Source organism: Corythoichthys intestinalis, chromosome 13, assembly GCF_030265065.1.
Source record: "Corythoichthys intestinalis isolate RoL2023-P3 chromosome 13, ASM3026506v1, whole genome shotgun sequence".
NCBI classification, from domain to species: domain Eukaryota; kingdom Metazoa; phylum Chordata; class Actinopteri; order Syngnathiformes; family Syngnathidae; genus Corythoichthys; species Corythoichthys intestinalis.
This window is the reverse complement of record NC_080407.1, coordinates 55,140,574-55,164,667: the sequence shown is the minus strand read 5'-3', so window position 1 is coordinate 55,164,667 and position 24,094 is coordinate 55,140,574. Positions and strand designations below refer to the sequence as shown.

Genomic DNA, 24,094 nt, shown 5'->3' with positions numbered 1-24,094 from the left:
AAATATTTAACTTAATATGCAAATTCACATGACTGGAGACCGGAAGTAACAAAATAAAAGCTGGAGCACACAAACTACTCTTTAAATAGTTTCTCCTAAATATGTATTTTACCTATATATATTGCTATTATCTAGGGCTGTCAAACGATTAAAATTTTTAATCGAGTTAATTACAGCTTAAAAATTAATTAATCGTAATTAATCGCAATTCAAACCATCTATAAAATATGCCATATTTTTCTGTAAATTATTGTTGGAATGGAAAGATAAGGCACAAGATGGATATATACATTCAACATACGGTACATAAGGACTGTATTTGTTTATTATAACAAATCAACAAGATGGCATTAACATTATTAACATTCTGTTAAAGCGATCCATGGATAGAAAGACTCGTAGTTCTTAAAAAAAAAAAAAATGTTAGTACAAGTTATAGAAATGTTATATTAAAACCCCTCTTAATGTTTTCGTTTTAAAAAATTTGTCAAATTTTCAATCAAAAAATAAACTAGTAGCCCGCCATTGATGTCAGTAATTACCCAATGCTGATGGGAGCTGAACCCTATAAAATCAGTCGCACCCAAGCGCCAGCAGAGGGCGGCAAAACTCCATAGACACAACAAGTGAGCGTTTCACTGCATTGTCATTTAAATCTGTCTGAGCGGGCCATCTGCGTTAATTACATCAAATATTTTAACGTGATAAATTAAAAAAATTAATTATAATAATAATTAATAATTTTGACAGCCCTACTATTATCACAATGACTCATGTCCAAGAGCAGACTGCCACCATTGAGTAGGTTTTATTCATTTTCTAGCAACGTAAACAGACAGTCTGAGCTGCTCCACCAGCTTTTATTTTGTTACTTCCGGTCTCCAGTCAAGTAAATTTGCATATTAAGCTAAATATTTAGTTCCGACCGTTTCCTGATTTAACATTTAGGATATAAGATATAAATGTAAGATATAAATTATATATTTAGTTCTGAATTTAAGCAATCAGGTCCAAAACTTCTTATTTAAAGATATTTAAGTTGCTAAATAATGTTGTAAATGTGCAAAAAAAAAAAAATTCACACCATTTTAAACACTCTGTGGCGCTAAATGTGAGAAAATGTTGTCGTAGTTTTCAGCATGTGCTGCTTTACAAACGTCTGCACCACCAACACTCACAATCAGTTCTCCTTACAGTCCAGAACAAATGGCGGGATGCCCTATCCCAACACAAGGAACACCGGCGAACGTCCGATATCCAATTGATACCACGACTGACAAGACTCCAAGAGCCCCTTTGACGCTGAGGTTGCAAAATTCACAACCCTCATTGCCCTGACAGCAGTAACTCCCGACTCCTCCTGCCCAATCCACAAACAGACAATAATCCTAAACAACGCCCTATGTGTTGGATGGATGGATGGACGGACGGATGAACGGTTTGTAGCTTTGATCTACCCAGCGAAGCTTCGCTAGTGCTACGATCAAAGGCACGAATGTGTTAATCCTCGTGAAACTTGTTACACATATAGCCCAGTCATAAGTGTGCCGTGGCAACTCATTGTGTCAGTGAGAGGCTGTTCTCAGCAGCGTGAGAGAATTTGAGTGGACTCGCTCAATGGAGCATTTACTAAAGACAGGCATTTTTTTATGTGATTAAACTTTTTTTCGGTATCGGTTCGACTTTTGCAGATTCTGAAAATCAGGTGACTCCGACTCGGGTGCTAAAATATGCGATCAGGACATCCCTATCCAAGACACTCAAGTCTAATAATACCGCATTTTCGTACTTTTCAAACAGGAGTCAAGTGCCCCCTACTGGGAGAAACGCGGAGATGCAAAAAAAATCTTCCAGTTTCTTTCCATCAATCAGCCGCTCTCACTTGCTTTAAAGTTGCTTTCCTTCCCCTATTGTGGTGTTCCTCTACTCCCTCGGCCATCAGACAGTGGCGTACAGTATGTGCTTGGCTTGTTAAGTGCTTTCCAGCTGCCTTTGAAGCTCCGAGTTGCGGGGAGCGCACGCGCAACAAGACGGCTCGCCTCGCTGTCCCCCCCATTAACTAATTGGCAGCATTGTGTGCGCAGCGTGAGCTGAGAAAAGGAAGAGGATACGCTCGCCTTCAAAAGAATGCAAGACAAGCTGGCAGTCCCCACGCGTCTCCTTTCACATTTACGCTTTATTTAGCCGGGACTTCTTAAACGACCCGCTGAAACGTGCGCTTTTAGCCAGAAAGTGACACCGCAACTTTTGCCGCCACTGCGCAATGACATCTTGAAAGTCGATTTGAGTAAATTGCACCAAGTGTGGCTTGTGTGCAAATTTAAAATCACGCGTGAAGCTCATTTCCCAGTTGTCGTGCAAGAAATGACACCCTGTACAGTTAAAAGGGCCGCTTTGCCGCTTAACCGTGGAGAAACGGGGACTCGGTTGTACCTAGTGGTGATGCATACAGTCTGTACAAAAAAATACTACGTGAAATGTTATATTAGTATCACGTATAAATGTGAGAATTATTGTGTAAAAACATGAATATCGTTGTGTAAAAATGTAAATATTATGGGATAGTCTCGTGTAAAACCGTAATAACTAATGTAAACCGTCATGTAAAAATGTGATAAAGTAAAAATGTGAAAATAATCATGTAAAAATGGGATAAATTATGTAAAAACGTGATACTATCATGTAAAAAAGATTCTAAAACATGATAATGATCATGTAAAAGCATGGTCATTACCTTGTAAAAATGTGATAGTATGATAATGATTATGTAAAAAAGTGATAATATGTAAAAACGTGATCATTTAAAAACATGAGAAGTAAAAACTTATCGACTAAAACTAAAAACTAATGAAATAATTATGTAAAAACGTATTATCACAGAAAAAAACAATTTATCACATAAAATGAGATAGTATGATACCTATCATGTAAAAACTTGATATCTTGTAAAAATGTGATAGTATGATGACTCATGTAAAAACGCGATCATGTAAAAACATGAGAATTGTGTAAAAATGAAATAATCATCATGTAAAAACTGACTTATGTAAAAGGTGATAGTATCAAGTTTTTACATGAAACTATCACAGAAATGTGATACTATCACGTAAAAATTAGATAATTATGTAAAAACGTGATAATTATGTAAAAACCTGATAATTATGTAAAAACCTGATAATTATGTAAAAATGTGATATGTAAAAATGTGACAGTATGATAATTATGTAAAATGTGATATTATCGTGGTAAAACATGATCATGTAAAACCATGATAATTATCATGTGAAAATGAGATAATTGTCATGTAAAAACGAGATAATTATCATGTAAAATGAGAAGTACCATGTGGGAACATATTTATTATGTAAAAATGTAATAGTATGATAACTATCATGTAAAAATGAGGATTACCGTGTGGGAACATATTTATCATGTAAAAACGTGATATGTAAAAATGTGATAGTATGATTATCATGTAAAAACGTCATACGATCATTAAAACGTGATCATGTAAAACCAAGAGATAATCATCTTGTAAGAACATAATTATAATGTAAAAACGGGATATCATGTAAAAATGTGATAGTATGATACCGATCATGGAAAAACTGTCATGTAAAACGTGATCATGTAAAACCATGATAATTATCATGTAAAAAAAAGATAATCATCACGTAAAAAACGAGATAATTAACATGTATTAATTACTATGTAAAAAAGTGATATGTAAAAATGTGATAGCATGATCACTATCATGTAAAAACGTGATACTATCATGTAAAACGTGATCATGTAAAACAATGATAATTATGCAAAAATGAGAATTCTCATGTAAAAACGAGATAGTATGATAACCATCATGTAAAAATACTGGACTTTTTTGGGGGGGGGGGGGGGGCAGCAATACGCTTCTGAATCTGAAAACTCATTCCAGAGCGGAAACCTTAACAATGCTCCCTTAATAAAATCCCTTCATTTATGGAAGTGCTAACCAGCAAATTTTGTTGATGACATAAGTGATGGCACTTTTTCTGTAGCTGTGATCTTTGTTTCCTTTAGGTGATTTTTTTCCCCTAATTTATTTTTTTAAGATGCTGAGCACATCCACCGGCGTATTCAGATCACCGGAGAGAAAGTGCTGACTGATCTCATCCTTAAATGTATTCACGTTCAATAAAAGCTATTCATCAGCTTAAACCCGCCAGGAAGTTCAAACTAAATGCGAACCACCTGGGAGGAAGACTCGGTTGACGGGAGGACAGCGTTTGTTCGGCGGCGAGGACGGAGACAAGTGTGGATATGCGTGCGTGCTTGCGGAGCTCAGCGCTCGGTAGATCCATATTGATTACTGACTGTGCAACATCGCGCAAGAGTGGATCAAACATGATGCATGGATAGTCAGGGCAATGCTCATTTGGAGCACTCCAAAAAAAGACCACTGGGTGTCGTTCAATAAATCAGGGTACTCACTGCCATTGACGCCGATACACATCAAATCCATTTGGATCGGGAGGCCTACAATTGGCAGCTCATCCGGGAAAATGAATAGAAGTCTGTACTTTGCCTAGAAGTACTGGGTTTTTTTGCTATAAAGAGAGACCAAAAGGGCGTCAGATGACCCCGATACCAAACAGACTACTTGGCTTTGTCAAACAATACAGTAGACTACTCTAACAAGTAATCAAGCACCCTAAGTGTGAAGGGGGGGGTTTCACTCTGGATAGCTGCAATAAGCATATTGAATATTTGCAAATCCAGGGCTCCCTTGGCTTTCTCAAACAAGGAGGAACACAGAGATGGCCAGTTGCCCTGTTCTAAAATATGACTGACATGGCAGCACTGAATGCATATTTGTTGTATCAGGCATGCACTGGAAGGCAAGAGAGACGGGTGGACTTCTTGGTGGGTCTTGCACAGGAGTTGGCTCACACTGTGGGCGCAGAAGGAAAAATTGCTTCGGCAACAACCTCCAACACCTAGCCTCGGGAAAAGGGCGAAGTGTCATATGTCACCACATAAATTTGTTTTTGTTTTTTACTACACCGACCCTGTAGGCAAACTGCAGCTTTTAGAAGATGTAAAAAGGTTGTCCACCCGATTGCCTGCCTGAGCGCGCACTGTCCGGCAAGCAACAACTGTTTCGTCCAACTGGACAAGCCTATTCAGAAGCAGGAGAGAAAATGACCTCTAAAGGTGTTCATTGCCTCAGACAACCATCCAATGGCACCTTTCTGTCTCCATACAGTTTACACACACATACAGTATAGTGAGACATACTGTCACACCACAGTTTGGTTCCATGCATGAAGTTTAACAAGAAAACCTGATTAGTATATTCCATTTGGTTTACACAGATGATAAAACTGGAAGAGTTGAAGGGACAAGTAAACACTTAAAAAGAAAAGTCACATCCTGTCAGTAGTTTGGTCTATTTTATGGTGTTTTTTTTTTCACCAGAACCTGCTTCTGGGCTTGAAAGTGACAACAGACTAGCTAGAATAACACCAGTTTACCCTTCACCCATCAGCCAAGGCACCTGCAAACACTTAAGATGCTAATTGGAGCAATCCAACCCAGTGGTTTTGCAAGCGTGAATGGGAATAACTACTGAGGACCTCAATGCTAACAAAAGATATGCTGATTAGGGTCAGATGATCCTTCTCTGGTTACAAAAGTGATTTGTATCAACTGATCCACCCTTGGCAGTTCTAGTGTTAAAAGGTTGTCCGCCCGATTGCCTGCCTGAGCGGTCCACTGTCCGACAATGTCAAGGCAGCCCTGCCCTGCAAACACTCAAGATGCTAATTGGACTAATCCAACCCTATGGTTTGGTAAGTGTGAATGGGAATGACTAATGAGGACCTCAATGCTCACAAAAAATATGCTGATAAGAGTCAGATGACCCTTCTCTGGGTATGAGAGTGATTTGGATTAACTGATCTACCCTTGGTAGTTCTAGTTAAAGCTAATATTGATGGGGGAATGACAATGGCAGCGAATGAGTAAATTTCATGATCTTCATCAGCCTTTATCAATAAGAACTTGCTCATAAATATTGCGGGCAGGACTACTGCAATGTTGGTCTTTTCAAGTCGTATCTGCAACTTGCTCGATTTTTAACCTGTACATTCAAAACATGAACATTTTACCCCTGCGCTATTGTCACTCCACTGGCTTGCGGTTCATTTTAGAATTGATTTGAAACTACTAAAAGTAGGAATTGCTTTTGTTTTATCGCCAAGAATTTGAAATTTTGCTGCACTCTTACACAGTCTTGCATAATCTGGCATAGCCCTAACAAGCAGGATAGCCAGACCAGATACGTGCCTATTTATTTACAAACAGACACGCGTGCTGTGTTTTGCCTGTAGGCTGCAGCTCCAGATGCTCGCGTGCGGCGGCGGCAGCCTTCCCGGAGGCTCTCCGGAGAAACCGCTTCGACTCGGAACATCACACGTCAAAACTGTCGGCTGTTTTGACCGCGGTATCGCAAAGGTTGTTCTCCGAAACGCCTTAAAGTAAACTATGAAAACTCGTTTTGGATTGCTTTTCGTGCCCGGGCGTTTGTGTTTGTTTGAGCGCGGCAGACAAATGGCACAACATAAGCATCAATTATCCCAGTAAACAAGTTTGGCCATGTAGAACATTCAATTACGTATTAAACATTAATAGCTGGGGCGTAATTCAGCCATCCATTAGATCGTGTTAAACACGGACACTCAATCTTTTTAATAGAGCGTGAGTGACTTGGGAGCTTTTCTTTTTTTTTCTTCTTCCCCAAGCATGAATTTAATCAGGGAATAATAATGGTGTGATCGGGTGGCAGTTTGCTCCGCAGAGGCCTTGAATCACACTACTAATGGGCAGCAAATGTAATTGAGAAAAGAAAGGCGACCGGTAAAAATCAAAGTACATCCATGAATCGCACGAAACGGTACTCCCCGCTGATCGAAGATGGCAAACTGGCGGCGTCTGGGCCAGACTCTGCCCACTTTTTTTTCTATATAAAAACCCAAAATTTTAATAATCCATAGAGAATGTTTATGTTGTTTGCAAGATTGTCACTGACAAGCCCACATCTGCACTACCAACTCTCGCAATCAGTTCTCCCGACAATCCATAACAAATGGCGGGATGCCCTGTCCCAACACAAGGAACACCGGAGAATGCCCGATATCCAACTGATAACACGACTGACTAGACTCCAAGAACCCCTTTGACGCAGAGGTGGCAAAATCCACAACTCTCATTGCCCAGACAAAAGTAACTCCCGAATCCTCCTGTCCAATCCACAAACACACAATAATCTTAAACACATTCTTCTTCCTTCCCACAGCCTGCCCCGCGAGAGCCTTTAAAAGACAAAGTTTAACTAAGCATTGCCAATTTTCTCGGGAGGCTTTTGTTGTAATATGGTTACCTTGCGTCCTCGCCTGAGTCTGTTTCACCTTGCCGTTTGAATGCTGTCAACCTGAATAAATTCAACTTGTTTTTGGTAAGCCTTCTTTAAATCTTTGAAGATAGAGTCAGGACAAGAGGTTAAGAGAACACGCAGAGTTTGGCCTGTTGACTGGGTGGTCGGGGTCTCGCCGGCCCGGGTCTTTGGAGCTGCGCCAGCGTGTGTCCGGCTGTTCGGCTGGCGCGATTCCGGCAGTCTGGTTTAAAGGTCACATATACATGTATCCATTTACGATATTTTTCGGGCTATTTGCTGTGTGGCAAAATTAACTTTGCCATGTGTTTGTTTTTTTGTTTTTTTTGCCATTTGGCATTTTGTTGCTGTGTGGCAAAATTAATTTTGCCATGTGACAACTTTTGCCGTATGGCAAAATGGATTTTGCCATGTGGCAAAATGGATTTGCCATGCGGCATTTTTTTTTTTTGCAATGTGGCAAAACGGATTTTGCCATGTGGCACTTTTTTTTTGCCATGTGGCATTTTTTTGCCATGTGCCAAATTAATTTCGCCATGTGACAATTTTTTTGCCATGTGGCAAAATTGATTTTGCCATGTGGCATTTTTTATTGGTATGTGGCAAAAATGGATTTTGTTTTCTGGCAGTTTTGGGGGGTATATGGCATTTTTGCAGGACATGCACTTCCATGCCATTGACGGCTATGCATCTCCAAATTTTCCTTTCATTTTAAATGGCAGTAATACGTGTGGGTGTGATTTCTGACTACACACTTACCAAAAAATGCCACATGGCAATTTTTTTTTTGTGCCACATGGCAAAAAAAAAAAAAAAATGCCATATGGCAAAAAATAAAAATACCACATGGCAAAATATGCCAGATTGCAAAAATAAATGTTGCCACATGGCAAACAAAATGCCACATGGCAAAATCATTTGTGCCACATGGCAAAAATAAAAATACCACATGGCAAAAAATGCCAGATTGTAAAAATAAATGTTGCCACATGGCAAACAAAATGCCACATGGCAAAATCATTTGTGCCACATGGCAAAAAAAATGAACGCCACATGGCAAAATCCATTTTGCCATATGGCAAAAAAATGCCACATGGCAAAAAATAAAAATACCACATGGCAAAATCCATTTTGCCACATGGCAAAAAAATGCCACATTGTAAAAATAAATTTTGCCACATGGCTAAAAAAAAAATGCCACATAGCAAAATCCATTTTGCCACATGGCAAGAAAATGCCACATGCAAAATCCATTTTGCTATATGGCAAAAAAATGCCGCATTGTAAAATCCATTTCACCACATGACAAAGAAAAATGCCACATGGCAAAATCCATTTCGCCACATGGCAAATACCACTTTTCCTTCTCGGCCCTGCTGCAAATAACTTTAATATTCATACGGGTTGAACCTGATTGATGCTTTTTCCACCCGACAGGACACAATTACCGTGCGTGCAGGCAGGAATTCCCAGCATTATTATCTCAGCACTGGACTTCTCGCAAAGCCCCCGCGGGGTGTCGGGGTCGACTTTTGCCAGTCGAGCTCTACCTCCAGAAATAACCGCCGGCGGGGGAAAAACAGTGCTTGAATTAATTGGAGATTACTGTTTATTCGCAGCCTTATTGTTAAAGGGCCGTATTATTAAAGGGGCGCATAATTAAACCTTTACAAACGCATTATAGAAAATGAGGTTTTGCGCGGAGACATTTTTCAATTGAATGTGAAACAATGTGTTTAGGAGGGAATGAAAAGAAGAAGAAAAAAACATCCGACAATGAAGTTTACGGCTAATTACTAATCCCAAGATGCTGTCGGAGCAGGCGCCGCGCAAAGAATTGATTGTGAAATATTTGTTGTGTGACCTAATTTTCCTTCCATTTCCAACAAGTTTATGATGTCAAAATTACAAATATATGTAAAATCTTTACATGGATGCACGGATAGAAGATTACAGGGTTTGTACTAGGGGTTGGTAGCTCAAGATTTGATACGAACTTTCTTCTCTGAATTGAATTCATCGCTAGTAGACGTCCAATTCATTTGAAGCGGGAGGGTGGCAGCGAATGAACGTTCGTTCATTCGTTGCCATCCCTCCCACTTCAAACGGATTGGTCGTCTGTGGCCGTCATTTGCAGATGATAGCATGCTGTTTGGTGGACGGAGACGCACACATCATGGCTGAGGAAACCTTAATGAATGCACTTTCTAAATTCAACGCACTTATAAAATGGCTCTCACAGCTCCAATTGCTAAGCTCAATTATATCTCGCTTGAATGAATCTGACCGGCGAGACACCGACAACCCGGCCAAAAGGCCAAACTCGCGCATTCGTCTTAACCCCTTGTACTGACTCCATTTTGAAAGCTGGAAGAAGGCTTCGAAACAAGTTGACAATTTATTCAGGTTGACAGCGATCAAACGGCAAGGTGAAACAGAAACAGACTCAGGCGAGGAGGCAGACTCGTTCCAAGGTCTCCAAAAAGTCAACAAAAAGTTCCAGAGAAAAATGACGACAATTAGTTAAACAGTCTTTTTGAAGGCTCTCGCGGGGCCGGGCTGTGGGCAGAAGAAGGGTGTGATTGGGCGTTGTTTAGGATTATTGTCTGTTTGTGGATTGGACAGAAGGATTCGGAAGTTACAGTTGCCGGAGCAACAAGGGTTGTGGATTTTGCCCCCTCAGCGTCAAAGGGCTCTTGGAGTCTTATCAGGCGTGTTATCAGTTGGATATCGGGCGTTCTCTGGTGTTCCTTGTGTTGGGACAGGACGTCCCGCCATTTGTTTTGGACTGTCCGGGAGAACTGATTGTTCTTTTGCCTTTTTCCAGCTTTCAAAATGGAGTCAGTACAAGAGGTTAAGAATAAAGTGAACGCGCAGAGTTTAGCCTTTTGGCCGGGTTGTCGGGGTCTCGCCGGTCGGGGTTGTTGGAGCTGAGCCTGCACGATTTTGGCGGTTTGGCTGGCATGATTCCAGCAATGGCTAAAAAGTCTTATTGCTTCAACGACAACATCAACAAAAAAACTTTTGTTCTTTTCAAGGCTACTACAATCTCTCCTACTCCTTAAAATTAGGCTCCGTGGTCGTGCATTAAAAGTATTATAAGTAGTGAAGCCCTGAAAAATGTAAAAAAAATAAGCGATCAAATGTATACTGTTGTATTTTTATTGACTAAATATGCACAACAACGCGCTTGACTTTTATTCAGAATTAGCTTTTTCTAACTGGTTACGATGAGCTATCGAATATTTTAGTCGTCGATTAATCAATGTACAAGTTAGTTCGAATAATCGTGTAATCAGATAAGGAACATGAAAAATTAAAATACCTGAGCTCAGGGTCAAACGGTATAAAAACATTTTTTTAAAATTAGGATCTATGTACAAAAAAAAAACAATTGGCTAACTTGCATAGAAAAAGTCCGCTAGCTTAAATGCTATAAAATGCTAAAGTTTTTTGAAGATGCTCTTAACAAATGGTTCAGACACAGTATCCCACAAAAAACGGCAAAATATACCAATAAACTAAATTATGAATGCATTTAAAAACATAAGCTCAAACACAAACTTGGCTTACGTTGGTCTTAACAGGGAGCAGTTGGATTCAGCCATGTGAATAGAGGCAGACCAGAGGGCAGTGCATCCACCCTAATCAAACTAAATGCAAACACTTTCAAAATAAACTATTAAAACCCCAATTTAATTAAACGAATAGTCGATGCAACAAAATCTAATTTGAATATTTTTTTCTCATCGAATAGTCGAGTTAATCGATTAATCGTTGCAGCACTAGTGTCATGGCCAAAGAAACCTTGGTGAATGCACTTTCTGTTTGGGGACAAAGTTTGGGACACTTGTAAAATGGCTTTAAAAGCTCCAATTGCTAAGCTAAATGATATCTCGCTGTACGTTTGTGTGGAACTGTAGCTCACGTTGAAGGGAATAGTATCTTTTAAAGATGTCCTGTCCGATGACGTCATTTTCAAAGTATCGGAATCGGCAAAAAATTATCGGACATGCCTTTTTTTAATATATATATTTTTTAATTAAATCGTTATCTAATTGTATTTAACGTTACAGACAAAATGTCTTACATTCATCCAGAGTCTTTAGTTTTGGCTTAAAGTAGGGCTATCAAATTTATCGCGTAAACGGCGGTAATTAATTATTTTAAAATTAATCACGTTAAAATACTTAATGCAATTAACGCATGCGCTGCACGACCCACTCACGCATTGTCGCGTTCAATCTACAATGGCGCCGTTTTACCTATATATAGAGCTAGTAGGCAGCGTAAAATGAGTAGAGAGAATTTTGGCAGTCTTTGGTGCCTCTTTTTAATTGGCTAAAGCCTTAAAATCCCTCTCTCAACAATTAAAAGTATCGTGGGAAGCAATGTGGGGAAGAACGGTAGTGGTTGATATTTTCCTTTACACCCTAAGTTACTTCCCAACGCAGAGAAGATATATCAATTGGTGCCCCTACGCACAGTCATGGTTGCACTTCCCATCATGCATTTGGGCAGAACAGTTAAATGGCTACAGTATCATTTACTGAAAGCTCAACAAATACACTAGATGGCAATATTTAGTCACAATATACAAAGTCACAAGTCTTTCTATCCGTGGATCCCTCTCACAGAAAGAATGTTAATAATGTAAATGCCATCTTGAGGATTTATTGTCATAATAAACAAATACAGTACTTATGGACTCTATGTTGAATGTATATATTTGTCCGAGTTTTATTCATTTTTTTCTTAATGCATTGCCAAAATGTATATGATCGGCAAAAATTATCGGGAATGATTGGAATTGAATCGGGAGCAAAAAAAAAAAAAGCGGATCGGGAAATATCGGGATCGGCAGATACTCAAACTAAAACGATCGGGATCGGATCGGGAGCAAAAAAACATGATCGGAACAACCCTAGTATATTTTCTCATATTTACCTTTTGTTTGTTTATTTACCTGTTTGTATTACTCCAATGTACCTAATATAAAATACGCGCAGAGTTTGGCCTTTTGGCCGAGCCATTGGGTTCTCACCAGGTCAGATTCCTTCAACGACAACATCAACAAAAAACCTCCGTTCTTTACAAGGCTACTGCAATCTCTCTTACTCCTTAAAATTAGACTCCTGGCCCGGGACGCCCTGCTTCTCGGCATGATGATAGGATCATCCGTCTGAGACAATCCATTTGACATTGACAGTGAAATGAGCGGATGAGTGATCTTCTCGTATTAACATCAATGAGAGACATTTTTCAATTTTTAATTCCGTTGTTTCGAGTTCATTATCATCCTAGCGACTTTATTCAAAACAACTAGCTATAAATTGATCTTCTATTTCTGGTGTTTGTTTATTATCTATTGTAGCTGCTTGTGTTTAAAGCCTAGACTTCTGGCACTTCGGTTTCTTTCCCTGCCGAGCAATGGGTGCCGCTGAGCCCCTCAAACTTGGAAACATTGTAGGTCTTGATACGTCAGAAAACGCGACCGAAATTGATGAAAGTTGAATATTCTAGACAAGTTATGCAAGCAAAATCTCCATATGTCAGCATCCCGTAATAAGCGGGATGCGCAGAGTTGGAGTCGCGCTACTAAATCAAAAGAGTCGGTGATTAACTAAGTCAGGCCACTGACAGGAACCCGAGCCCGAACCAATAACTCTGGCCGCTGAATTTAACGGCGCTCCGAGAGTCTGTGAATCAGCCGCTTTCCATTTCTCAAGCTCGGCATTAATATTGTTCCAAGATGTTCCTGGAAGCGCGTGGCGCTCGCACCTTTTCGGCTGATGCGTCGTTCACACCGACTGCAACAGTCGACACAAAAAGGTGTCAAATATAGCTGAGAGCAGAACTTTTCGCCAACTTCTTTAACACCTTTATCGAAATATTTAAATTTAGACCGGTGAATGACGCCCCTCCAAAGTGCCGTGAACACCAATTAACAACCTTTCGGCTCGAGGAAAGCGAGAGTCTCTTCGCTCTTTGCACGTCGCATCCCTCATGTGCTGTATGGTTTTTTTTTTTCTAATGCCTTCTGTAAAATTGTGATTTTTGCCACCACGTTCGAAGCACAAGCTCAAGGTTGATAAAAATAAGCTAACAGCCAATCGTGCTTCAACGTTCTTATGCTCGGGCTTGTTAAAAGTATTACAAAGTCAAACTACTACTTTACAGTCATTCCAACTGAAAAAAACTAAATTTATCCAACAAACATCCACATCGAAAACCAGATTGAAAAGCTTCATGTTTTCATTCTTCTTCTTTAGTCAATGAAAATCCCTATCATCGGTCAAATATCAATAAATCACTGGAATTTTCGCGCGAAGCAGGGAATTTTTCCAAAGACCCCAAAAAAAATTTCCATTTGCCGTAAACAGTTTTTTGTATTTATTTTTTCTCAAAATGCTACTTTAACTACATTTTTTGACCACATCACATAATTTACACATGAAAATTCCAGGATGGTAAGCGCATAAAAGTTGGAAACAGAATTTGGCAAAAACGTACAGTTCCCTGCAAATTCACCAAAAACTGTCCCATTTATTTCTAATAGGATGCAACTGACAGCCATGTACGTCCAAATTTCCCATTGATTTTCGATGGCAAGAAAACATACGGTGGTATGAAAAAGTATCTGAACCTTTTGGAATTTCTCACAAAAATCACCATCAAATGTGATCTTTGTCAAAATCACACAGATGAAAAAATAGTTTCTGCTTTCACTATAACCACCCAAACATTGACAGGTTTTCCCATTTTAATGAGGATAGCATGCAAACAATGACAGAAGGGGGGGGGGGGGGAATAAGTGAACCCTCTGCCTAAGGAGACTTAAAATGCAATTAAAAGCAATTTTTACCAAACAATTTAAGTCAGGTGTGTTCCCAATAACCAATGAGTGGTTTAAAGCTGCCCTGCCTACAAATGTTTGGGTGGTTTTAGTTAAAGCAGACAGTTTTTTCATCTGTGTGATTTTGACAAATATCAGATCACATTTAATGGTTATTTTATGCAGAAATGTGAGATATTCAAAAAAGTTCAGATACTTTTTCATACCACTGTAGGTCCTTGTGATTTTTGACCATTTACTATGACAGCGTATTGACATTCAACTAGCGCCCAAGTAATTCGATGCCATTGACAGCCATGTACGTCTAAATTTCCCTTTCATTTTCAATGGCAAGAAAACATACAATGGTATGAAAAGGTATCTGAATCTTTTGGAATTTCTCACATTTCTGCATAAAATCACCATTAACTGTGATCTTTGTCAAAATCACACAGATGGAAAAAAAACAGTTTCTGCTTTAACTAAAACCACCCAAACATTTAGAGAATTTCCTATTTTAATGAGGATAGCATGCAAACAATGACAGAAGGGGGAAAAAATAAGTGAACCCTCTGCCTATGGAGACTTGAAGCGCAATTAAAACCATTTTTTACCAAACAATTTGTCAGGTGTGTTCCCAATAACCGATGAGTGGTTTAAAGCTGCCCTGCCTATAAATTTTTTGGGTGATTTTAGTTAAAGCAGGTACTGTTTTTTCATCGGTGTGATTTTGACAAATATCAGATCACAATTGATGGTGATTTTATGCAGAAATGTGACGAATTCAAAAAGGTTCAGATACTTCTTCATACCACTCTGGGTCCTTGTGTTTTATGACCATTTACTATGACAGCCTATTGACATTCAAATAGCGCCCAAGTAAGTCGATGCCATTGACAGCCATGTACGTCTAAATTTCCTATTCATTTTCGATGGCATGAAAACATACGGTGGTATGAAAAGTATCTGAAGCTTTTGGAATTTCTCACATTTCAGCATAAAATCACCATCAAATGTGATCTTTGTCAAAATCACACAAATGAAAAAACTGTCTGCTTTAACTAAAACCACCCAAACTTTTACTGGTTTTCCTCTTTTAATGAGGATAGCATGCAAACAATGACAGAAGGGGGGGGGGGAATAAGTGAACCTTCTGCCTAAGGAGACTTAAAGTGCAATTAAAACAATTTTTTACCAAACAATTTAAGTCAGGTGTGTTCCCAATAACCAATGAGTGGTTTAAAGCTGCCCTGCCTTAAATGTTTGGGTGATTTTAGTTAAAGCAGGTACTGTTTTTTCATCTGTGTGATTTTATGCCGAAATGTGAGAAATTCCAAAAGGTTCAGATACTTTTTCATACCACTGTAGGTCCTTGTGATTTTTGACCATTTACTATGACAGCCTATTGACATTCAACTAGCGCCCAAGTAAGTCGATGCCATTGACAGCCATGCACGTCCTTGTACATCCAAATTTCCCATTCATTTTCAATGGCAGAAAAACCTGGTTGGTTGTGAATTTTTTTACCAAAAACTAACCATTCCAACTGATTGACATTCAACTGGCACCCAAGTAAGTATTTGACAGCCATGCAACATGTGTCCCCCCCTAATTGTTTCCAAATCAACAGGAAGTGACCTAATAGATCTGTATCTACCACAGTAAAGCCCCATTGTAATTTCTCCAGAAATTGCAGTTTCTATTTTCAAGATGTATTGACATATTTCATTCGGTCGTCCATTCAAATAAAGACCAGCTTATTTGGACGTGTACAAGTGGCAAACGGAAGGATAAAAAGAGCCACGTGATTGGATGTTTATTTCTGAGGTCAAAACCAAAGTTGTATTTGAAAGTATTCAAAGCTTTGAGGGCTTCCTCACGCCCGTTTTGAGTTGTAAAAGCAAGCATCTTCCCAAGAATGTGTTTTATAGCCCCCGAGAAACTAAACCAAATATAAAACTGTAAATTAACACAGGCAAATGAGGAAAAACAGCATGACAAGATCAGAAAGTAAATCAAAATCAATCACAGTGAAAAATAGGACATTTTCCAACACACGTGAGCCCGCGACACGACATGACTGTCGTCTTTCTGTGCCTAAATTAGCATAAAAAAAGAGTGATAAAGTGTTCGACATATAATCTCTACCTGCCACTCAGCGTCGACCAAGCCGCATGGAAGTTATTTATAGCGCTAGCCACAAAAACCGTTACCGCAAACACAAATCACCATTAGCGCCCTGGCTAACTAGCTTGCCAGCGCGGCAGATGGGCCGACCACCCGGCGAACTTTGACTCGCGACCTTCTGAGAAGCAGATCAGGACACTCGGGTCATTTTGCTCCAGATGTCGTCTCGAAGGAAATTGTGCCGCTTAAAGACGCTTTCCGGAAAAATTGTACCTTTAGCGCACTTGTACTCTCAAATATCCCGTTTTGGCCACTTACTGGAACATTTCCACAATTTCCCACTCTAATAAGTGTCAAGTAGTATACCCTTGGAGACATGTTATCATTGAGAGATGACAGGCTGTTGGAAACACTCTTCAATGGCTGTTCGGCCTATTATGTCACTTTGGTAGCGCCCGAGTCTGACGGCAAAACAGAGAACGCCATTGTTTTTGAAGCCTGGCTAATTAGCGCTGCTTATTTGAGATACGTCGACGGGGAAAAAAACGAGGGGAGAGAAGCGCCTTAAGGGATTCGGGTGGGGTGCGAACGGCTGCGTGTGCACTTAAAAGGGTTGACGATGCTTCAAGAGGCAAAGGAGCTGTCAATTAAAAAGAAAAAAGGAAAAAAGTGGCGACATCATGTTCGTTTTTTTAGCGATTCTGACTCCCTCTAGTGTTAGGTAAGGGATCCTGACTATGATGGAAATGAGTTTATCACTAATGGATGTCCAATGTTGATGGCAGCGGATGAACTGGATTGGACGCAGGGCCAGCCCTAGGCATAGGTGAGCTAGGTGGTTGCCTAGGGCGCCATCAAGTGGCGAGAGCACCAAATTGGTTAAGGGAAAAAAATTACCCCGACAAAAAAAATTCTCATGCTACGCTTTCAGAACGTTTCCTAACATATCAGGTGCATTTAAGCATAGACTTCATAATGTATTGACCGGTCAGATCGGTCGTGCACTGAGCCTCGCATTCAAGTAGGGGGCCGCCCACATCAAGAGGAGCTATTCACAAACACACGGACGCAGCGATCTAATGCCGGATTTCTGTTGAAAAAGTACGAAAGCTGTATCGCATACAAACAGGAAGGATTGTCTCAGGAGTGATTTGTTCCAGGATTCAAGGTAATTATTATATTTTTCCTACCATGCATTAGAAATGTGGGGGAAAAAATCAATGGGAGAAACTGCTTTGTCATCATAGTTCACAATATTTACGTAAAATAAATGCTAACTGTACATTTTTTTTTTGTTTTTATCCAAGAATCGAGACTGTTTTACGTCCATTTCTATAAAGAATTCTGGGATTTGAGCATTTAATCACAAGAATTTTCACCGGAAAAGCTTTGATTACATCAGGCGGCGACGGCTAGCTAAAATCACTAACAGACTAGCATTGTACTTTGTCATATTTAGGTAAAATAAATGCTAACTGCATTTTTTTTTTTTTTTTTTTGCTTTTAACTAAGAATCAAGACTGTTTTACCTCCATATCTATAAAGAATTTGGGGATTTAAGAATTTATTCACAAGATTTTTCACCGGAAAAGCTCTGTTTACATCAGGCGGCGACGGCTAGCTAAAATCACTAACAGAACAGCATTGTACTTTGTCATATTTAGGGAAAACAAATGCTAACAGCAGTTTTTTTTTTTTTTTTTAATTTTATTTTTAACTCAGAATCGAGACTATTTCACCTCCATATCTATAAAGAATTTGGGGATTTAAGCATTTATTCACAAGAATTTTCACCGGAAAAGCTCTGTTTACATCAGGCGGCCGCTAGCTACATTCACTAACACACTAGCATTGTACTTCGACATATTTACGTAAAAACAATGCTAACTGCACGCTTTTTTTGTTGCTTTTAACCAAGAATCGAGACTGTTTTACGTGCATATAAAAAAAAAAAATATTTGGGGATTTAAGCATTCATTCACAAGACCTTTCAATGGAAACAGCTCATTTTACATATGGCGGCCGCTAGCCTCATTCACTAACATTGTGCTTCGTCAATATACGTAAAATAAACACTAACTGCACGGTTTCTTTGCTTTTAATTAAAAATCGAGACTGTTTTACGTCCATATCTAAAAAGAATTTGGGGATTTAAGCATTTTTCACAAGAATTTTCACTGGAAAAGCTCTGTTTACATCAGGCGGCCGCTAGCTAAATTCACGAACAGACTAGCATCATACTACCTACTGTACCCCTGCTATGTTGTATGATATGTATGTGTCTACTTGCTCTGTAATTTCGGAAGAAAGAGAAGTGGCGGCGCAGAACAAAGTCTACAGCGGCCCGTTGCTCACTCATCGAACGGAATTTCGTTGCATGTGTTGTCATCTTGTGAGAGCTGGTGTCAATGACAAATAAAATCTCTGAATCATGAGTTTATAAATATATTTTTTACAAATTGTTCGGCGCAGTGCGGTTAACTTTTCCCGTTAACACCTCAACTGGCACCTTCATCCAGATCGGCACCAAACACAAAGCGGAAATGAAGGGCTAATAATAGAGAGTGTGGGGAAGGAAGCGTGTTGGAAGCAGAATGTCTCTCATGGATGCTCGCCGCACCTCAAAGTGTGGCGTTGTCCTGTGAAGTGAGCATCTGACGCTTGGCTTCACAACGGTCAGGCAGTACGGCGAGGACGCCTCAATGTGCCTCCGCCATATGCCACGCTCCCCGGGGGTTAGGAGCAGGGGGGGCAAGTACTTGTGCACTTGTTCTAAGTGGACACTAAATCCAGTGTCCTTCTCATCTATGTCAAAAATATCTACGTTACATTAAACACCCTGAATAATGATTACAGAGCTAAATCTATACATATAAACATAATCTGTTCAAACATACTTGGCTTTTACCAAGAAAATCTTTAAAAGCGATGCAAATCCCAGTCCAACCTTGAAGACAGTGGTATGAAAAAGTATCTGAACCTTTTGGAATTCCTCACATTTCTGCATAAAATCACCATCAAATGTGATCAGATCTTTGTCAAAATCACACCGATGTAAAAACAGTGTCTGCTTTAACTAAAACCACCCAAACATTTATAGGTTTTCATATTTTAATGGGGCTAGCATGCAAACAATGATAGAAGGGGGAAAAATAAGTAAGTGAACCCTTAGCCTAAGGAGACTTAAAGAGCAATTGAAACCAATTTTTACCAAACAATTAAAGTCAGATACGTGCCCAATCACTGACGAGTGGTCTTAAGCTGCCCTGCCCATTATCAAACACACACCTGGTAAGAATTGTCGTGATGAAAAGCATTGTCTGATGTGAAAAAGAGCTGTCTGAAGACCTGCGATCAAGGATTGTTGATTTGTATTAAGCTGGGAAAGGATACAAAACCACCTCTAAAAGTCTGAGCAGGGCCGGCCCAGCCTATACGCAGACTATGCTGCTGCTTAGGGCCCCTGACCACTAGGGGTCCCCCAATCTGGCAATTGTTTAATTTATATTCTGTTCACTACAGTTTGCTTTATCTTACTTTTGTGAGTTTTGATACTTGATTACAAGCTTAAAAGTTCTTCCTTAACTTCTTTCCTCTTTTAGATAAAGGTTTGGCGCGATTTACTGTAAGTACTGACAATCATTTGGGGTGAGAAGTTTGAAGTATGCAGTGCAACAAAATCTGATTAACATACAAAATATGGACGTATGGGTTGGATTGCATGTATGGGTTTCACAGTACACTGTGACGAAATGGTGGGCCAAAAATATGGGCCCCTTTGCATTATTTTGCTTAGGGCCCCCAAATGGCCTGGGCCGGCCCTGAGTCTGAGTTCATCAATCGACAGTCAGAGAAGTTGTCTACAAATGGAGAGAGTTTGGCACTGTTGCTTCTCTCCCAAGGAGTGGCCGTCCACCAAAGATGACGCCAAGAGTTCAGCGCAGAATACTCAGAGAGGTAAAAAAAAAATAACCCTAGAGTGTCTGCTAAAGACTTACAGAAATCACTGGCACAGTCCAATATCTCACATATATGTAAAACTGGCCAAGAATGGTGTTCATGGGACGACTCCGAAGAGGAAGCCATAGCTGTCACAAAAAAAAAAAAAAAAAAAAAAAAAAAAAAAACATTGTTGCCCGTTTAATGTTTTTGCTAGAAGTTTTGGCAAAATATTTTGTGGACTGATGAAACCATAGTTGAACTGTTTGGGAGTAGCACACAATGTCATGTGTGGAGGAAAAATGGAACAGCTCACCAACATCAACACCTCATCCCCACCGTGAGGCATGGTGGAGGTAGCATCATGATTTGCGGCTGTTTTGCTACCTTAGGGCCTGGACAACTTGCAACTATTAATAGAAGAATGATATTAAAAGTTTATCAGGATGTTTTGCAGGAAAACCTGAGGCCGTCTGTCAGACATTTGAAGCTAAAAAGAGGATTGATGCTGCAACAAGACAATGATCCAAAACATAGAAGTAAATCAACTTCAGGAGAACACAATACACGTTCTGGAGCGGCCAAGTCAAAGTCCAGACTTGAACCCAATTGAGATGCTGTGGCATGAACTAAAGACGGCGATTCATACCAGACAATCTGACTGAACTACAGCAGTCTTATCGAGAAGAATGGGCCAAGATTAGTCCTGATAGATGCCAGACTGATCTGCAGCTACAGGAAGCATCTGGTTGAAGTTAGTGCAGTCGGGGGGGGGCAAAAAAAATATTAAATCTGATGGTTCACTTACTTATTTTTCCCTTTCTGTCATTGTTTGCATACTATCCTCATTAAAATATGAAAACCTATAAATGTTTAGGTAGTTTCAGTTAAAGCAGACAGTTTTTCCATCTGTGTGATTTTGACAAAAATCAGATCAATATTTGAATTTTGAGAAATTCCCAAGGGTTCAGACACTTTTTCATACCACTGTAAATTATGAATAAATTGGAAATTAACTTAAATTATCACCTTAATTGTATTTTGTTTGCCCTGTCCAACCTTGAACAACTACAAATAGAAGATATTAATCCCATCTCAATTTTGGCAAAATTCCACATTCATAGTGTAAAATATGTCAAAGACAAAATTTTCATGTTTTTGCAAAAAAAAAAAAAAATCTTGTTTATACTTGGACGATTTAGTTGTGAATAAAGTTTCCAATCTTTTGTATCAGTATGTCGAGCTAAGCTAATGATCTTGACTCGATTAGCGACCATAGACGAGCACTAGCAGTAAACAAAGCCACAGCATTCTAATGGGTATTTTTCTGTATTTGGCCAGATGGAGACTTGAAAGGTTGGATTTATTTTTTTTATATAAATATATATCAACTAGCTGAATAAATCTCTCATGTTTTCACTCGCAAGCATTAAAAAGCGCAGCATCTAATTTTAGACTTCAAGCGCTTTAATGCTATTTGCTTAGCGGCGTAAGCTAGTTGATGGTCCCCGTTTGCTTTTGGCAGGGGTCGATCTCGTTAGCGGTCGTTTAGCACGACGGAGGATGTCCGATCCACTCGCCCGTCCATTAGCGACAAACGTATTTCCATTGGCTGAAAACAGCCACACGATTGGACGTCTGTCATCGTCGACAGCACTGAAATAGTTACATGCGCGTGCATAGTGTGATGCTTGACAGATCGCTCCCACTCCCGCTAGGCTCACAGTAAACGTCCATCTGGCGGCTTCCCATGGGCACTTATTATTCTCAGCCAGCCAGCCAGGGGTTCTCTTTTACCGAGCAGTCAAGTCAGTCAAGCCCGGCCCGAACGGCCGCCTCGTTTTCAATTACGCTACCGCCTCGGACCTCCCCGAAAAGAAAAGCTTCGTTATTTAAGAGCCGGACAAAACACGGACGTGTCAAGGTATGCCACTTTGCTCGTTTGTTCACCGCACTTTTTCACATGGGGGATGAAATGATTGATTTGCCGCCCCCCGTCCCCTCTTGAACAGATGCGCCGAGCCTCAAGGCGGCCCTGCGAGGTCCTGCTAGCCTGGCCTGCCGTACCATGGATGGAGTCAGTGACTGCCGCTTGCGCTAAAACTCGGGCTGCAGCTATCGATTATTTACAGTGTATCACAAAACACCCCTCGCATTTCTGCAGATATTTAAGTATATCTTTTCATGGGACAAAACTGACAAAATGACACTTTGACACAATGAAAAGTAGACTGTGTGCGGCTTATATAAAACAGTTAAATTATTTTCCATTAAAAATATAGCCATTAATATCTAAACCCGTGGCAACAAAAGTGAGTACACCACTTACAAACTACGTACATCCCTAAATGTCCAAATTGAGTACTGCTTGTCATTTTGTCAACTCCGGTAATGAGTCATGAAGGGAAAAGGTACCCTCATCGCACACACATGCATTAGCCTAACACATTCATCTAACTATTGTTTAAGCAGACTCCACTACATGCCCTTTGACACAGTAAAGTGAATCACCTTATCCGGACTAATGAGGGGGAGAAAAATGGTACAGTTTCTCGTAGGCACCGTCTAACTGTTTGCATTACTCTAACACACGTAATAAAATTAATCAGGAAATAGTATCATTTTCATATTTACGGTAGGACTGCACTACTAATATAAAATAAATAGCACACCATAGTTTAATGAGAAGAAATAGAAGAGATACACAATGCCGTCTTATCACAGAAGCCCAACGCGTGTGTCACGAACAAGATTGACGCACCAACTCTTGCAATCAGCTCTCCCAGCAAACTACAAGGACAAAGCGCTTTGTCCTAAAACAAGTAGAGACAGCCCGGACAACAAAGTTGATAGCGGGGGTCCCATCCGCGCACGAACCTAAGCCGCCCAAAACTGGCCAAAGAGGGGAAGACCCAAAAGCAACGCCCAGACACACCTTCGGACACACCTTCGGCACGGCCCGCTTCACCACGGACTTTTCAAAAAGACTGGACACTGAGACAACACAGATTTATGCTACTCGGAAATATGTAGCCTTGTTTTGGATCCAGAATTGTCCCTCCGTCGTCTGTTTTTGCCTTGTTTTTGACCATTGTCGACGAATAAATTGTCAACCTGCTTTCGGCGAGTCTTTTTCAAACTTTTGGAACATGGAGTAAATACAAAGGGTTAATATCAGAGGTGAACGCGCGAAGTTCTGCCTTCCCGGTTGGCGCGTGCGGAGACAGCATCGGCAGAGCGGCTTGTCTGGGGAGGCGAATTTCAACAGTCACACAACATTTTGGAGGGGAAACGTCAAAAAAAAATCATACCGATGTCCTCCATCGTCAGTTTAGCTCGCTGTATAGTCAGTAACGTCTTGGTGAGGACAGTACAGCTACGCTCAAGCGATGCAAGTAAATGATATCGGCGCCCTATTTGTTGGTACTCGCCGATACCACCATTTCGGGCTGGATCGGCACCCCCTGCCGATACTGGTATTGGTGCAACATTACTATTTACATGCATCTCGCATGAGAGACAAACCCGAGTTTGACCCCCCTAGCAACAGTTGCTAACGTCATGAATATTAATAGGCAAAGGTGACGTGTGATACGCAAAATTTGATTCAGATCTTTTAGAGTTAATCGATTAATCATTGCAGAACTAGCTTAAACTCCATAATTTTTCCCAGAACTTTAATTTTCACGATTTCATCATACCCCGAGTGTCTCTTATTCCTTTGATTAAAAAACAATGAGGGAATTTTCCCGCTGAACACA

At 40.1% G+C, this 24,094-nt stretch overlaps 1 protein-coding gene across 35 annotated transcripts in view; it reads right to left on the bottom strand.

The window, feature by feature from the left end:
- Positions 1–24,094, bottom strand: part of LOC130928466 (receptor-type tyrosine-protein phosphatase delta) — a 424,924-nt gene that overhangs the window by 293,782 nt on the left and 107,048 nt on the right. The window lies entirely within an intron of this gene.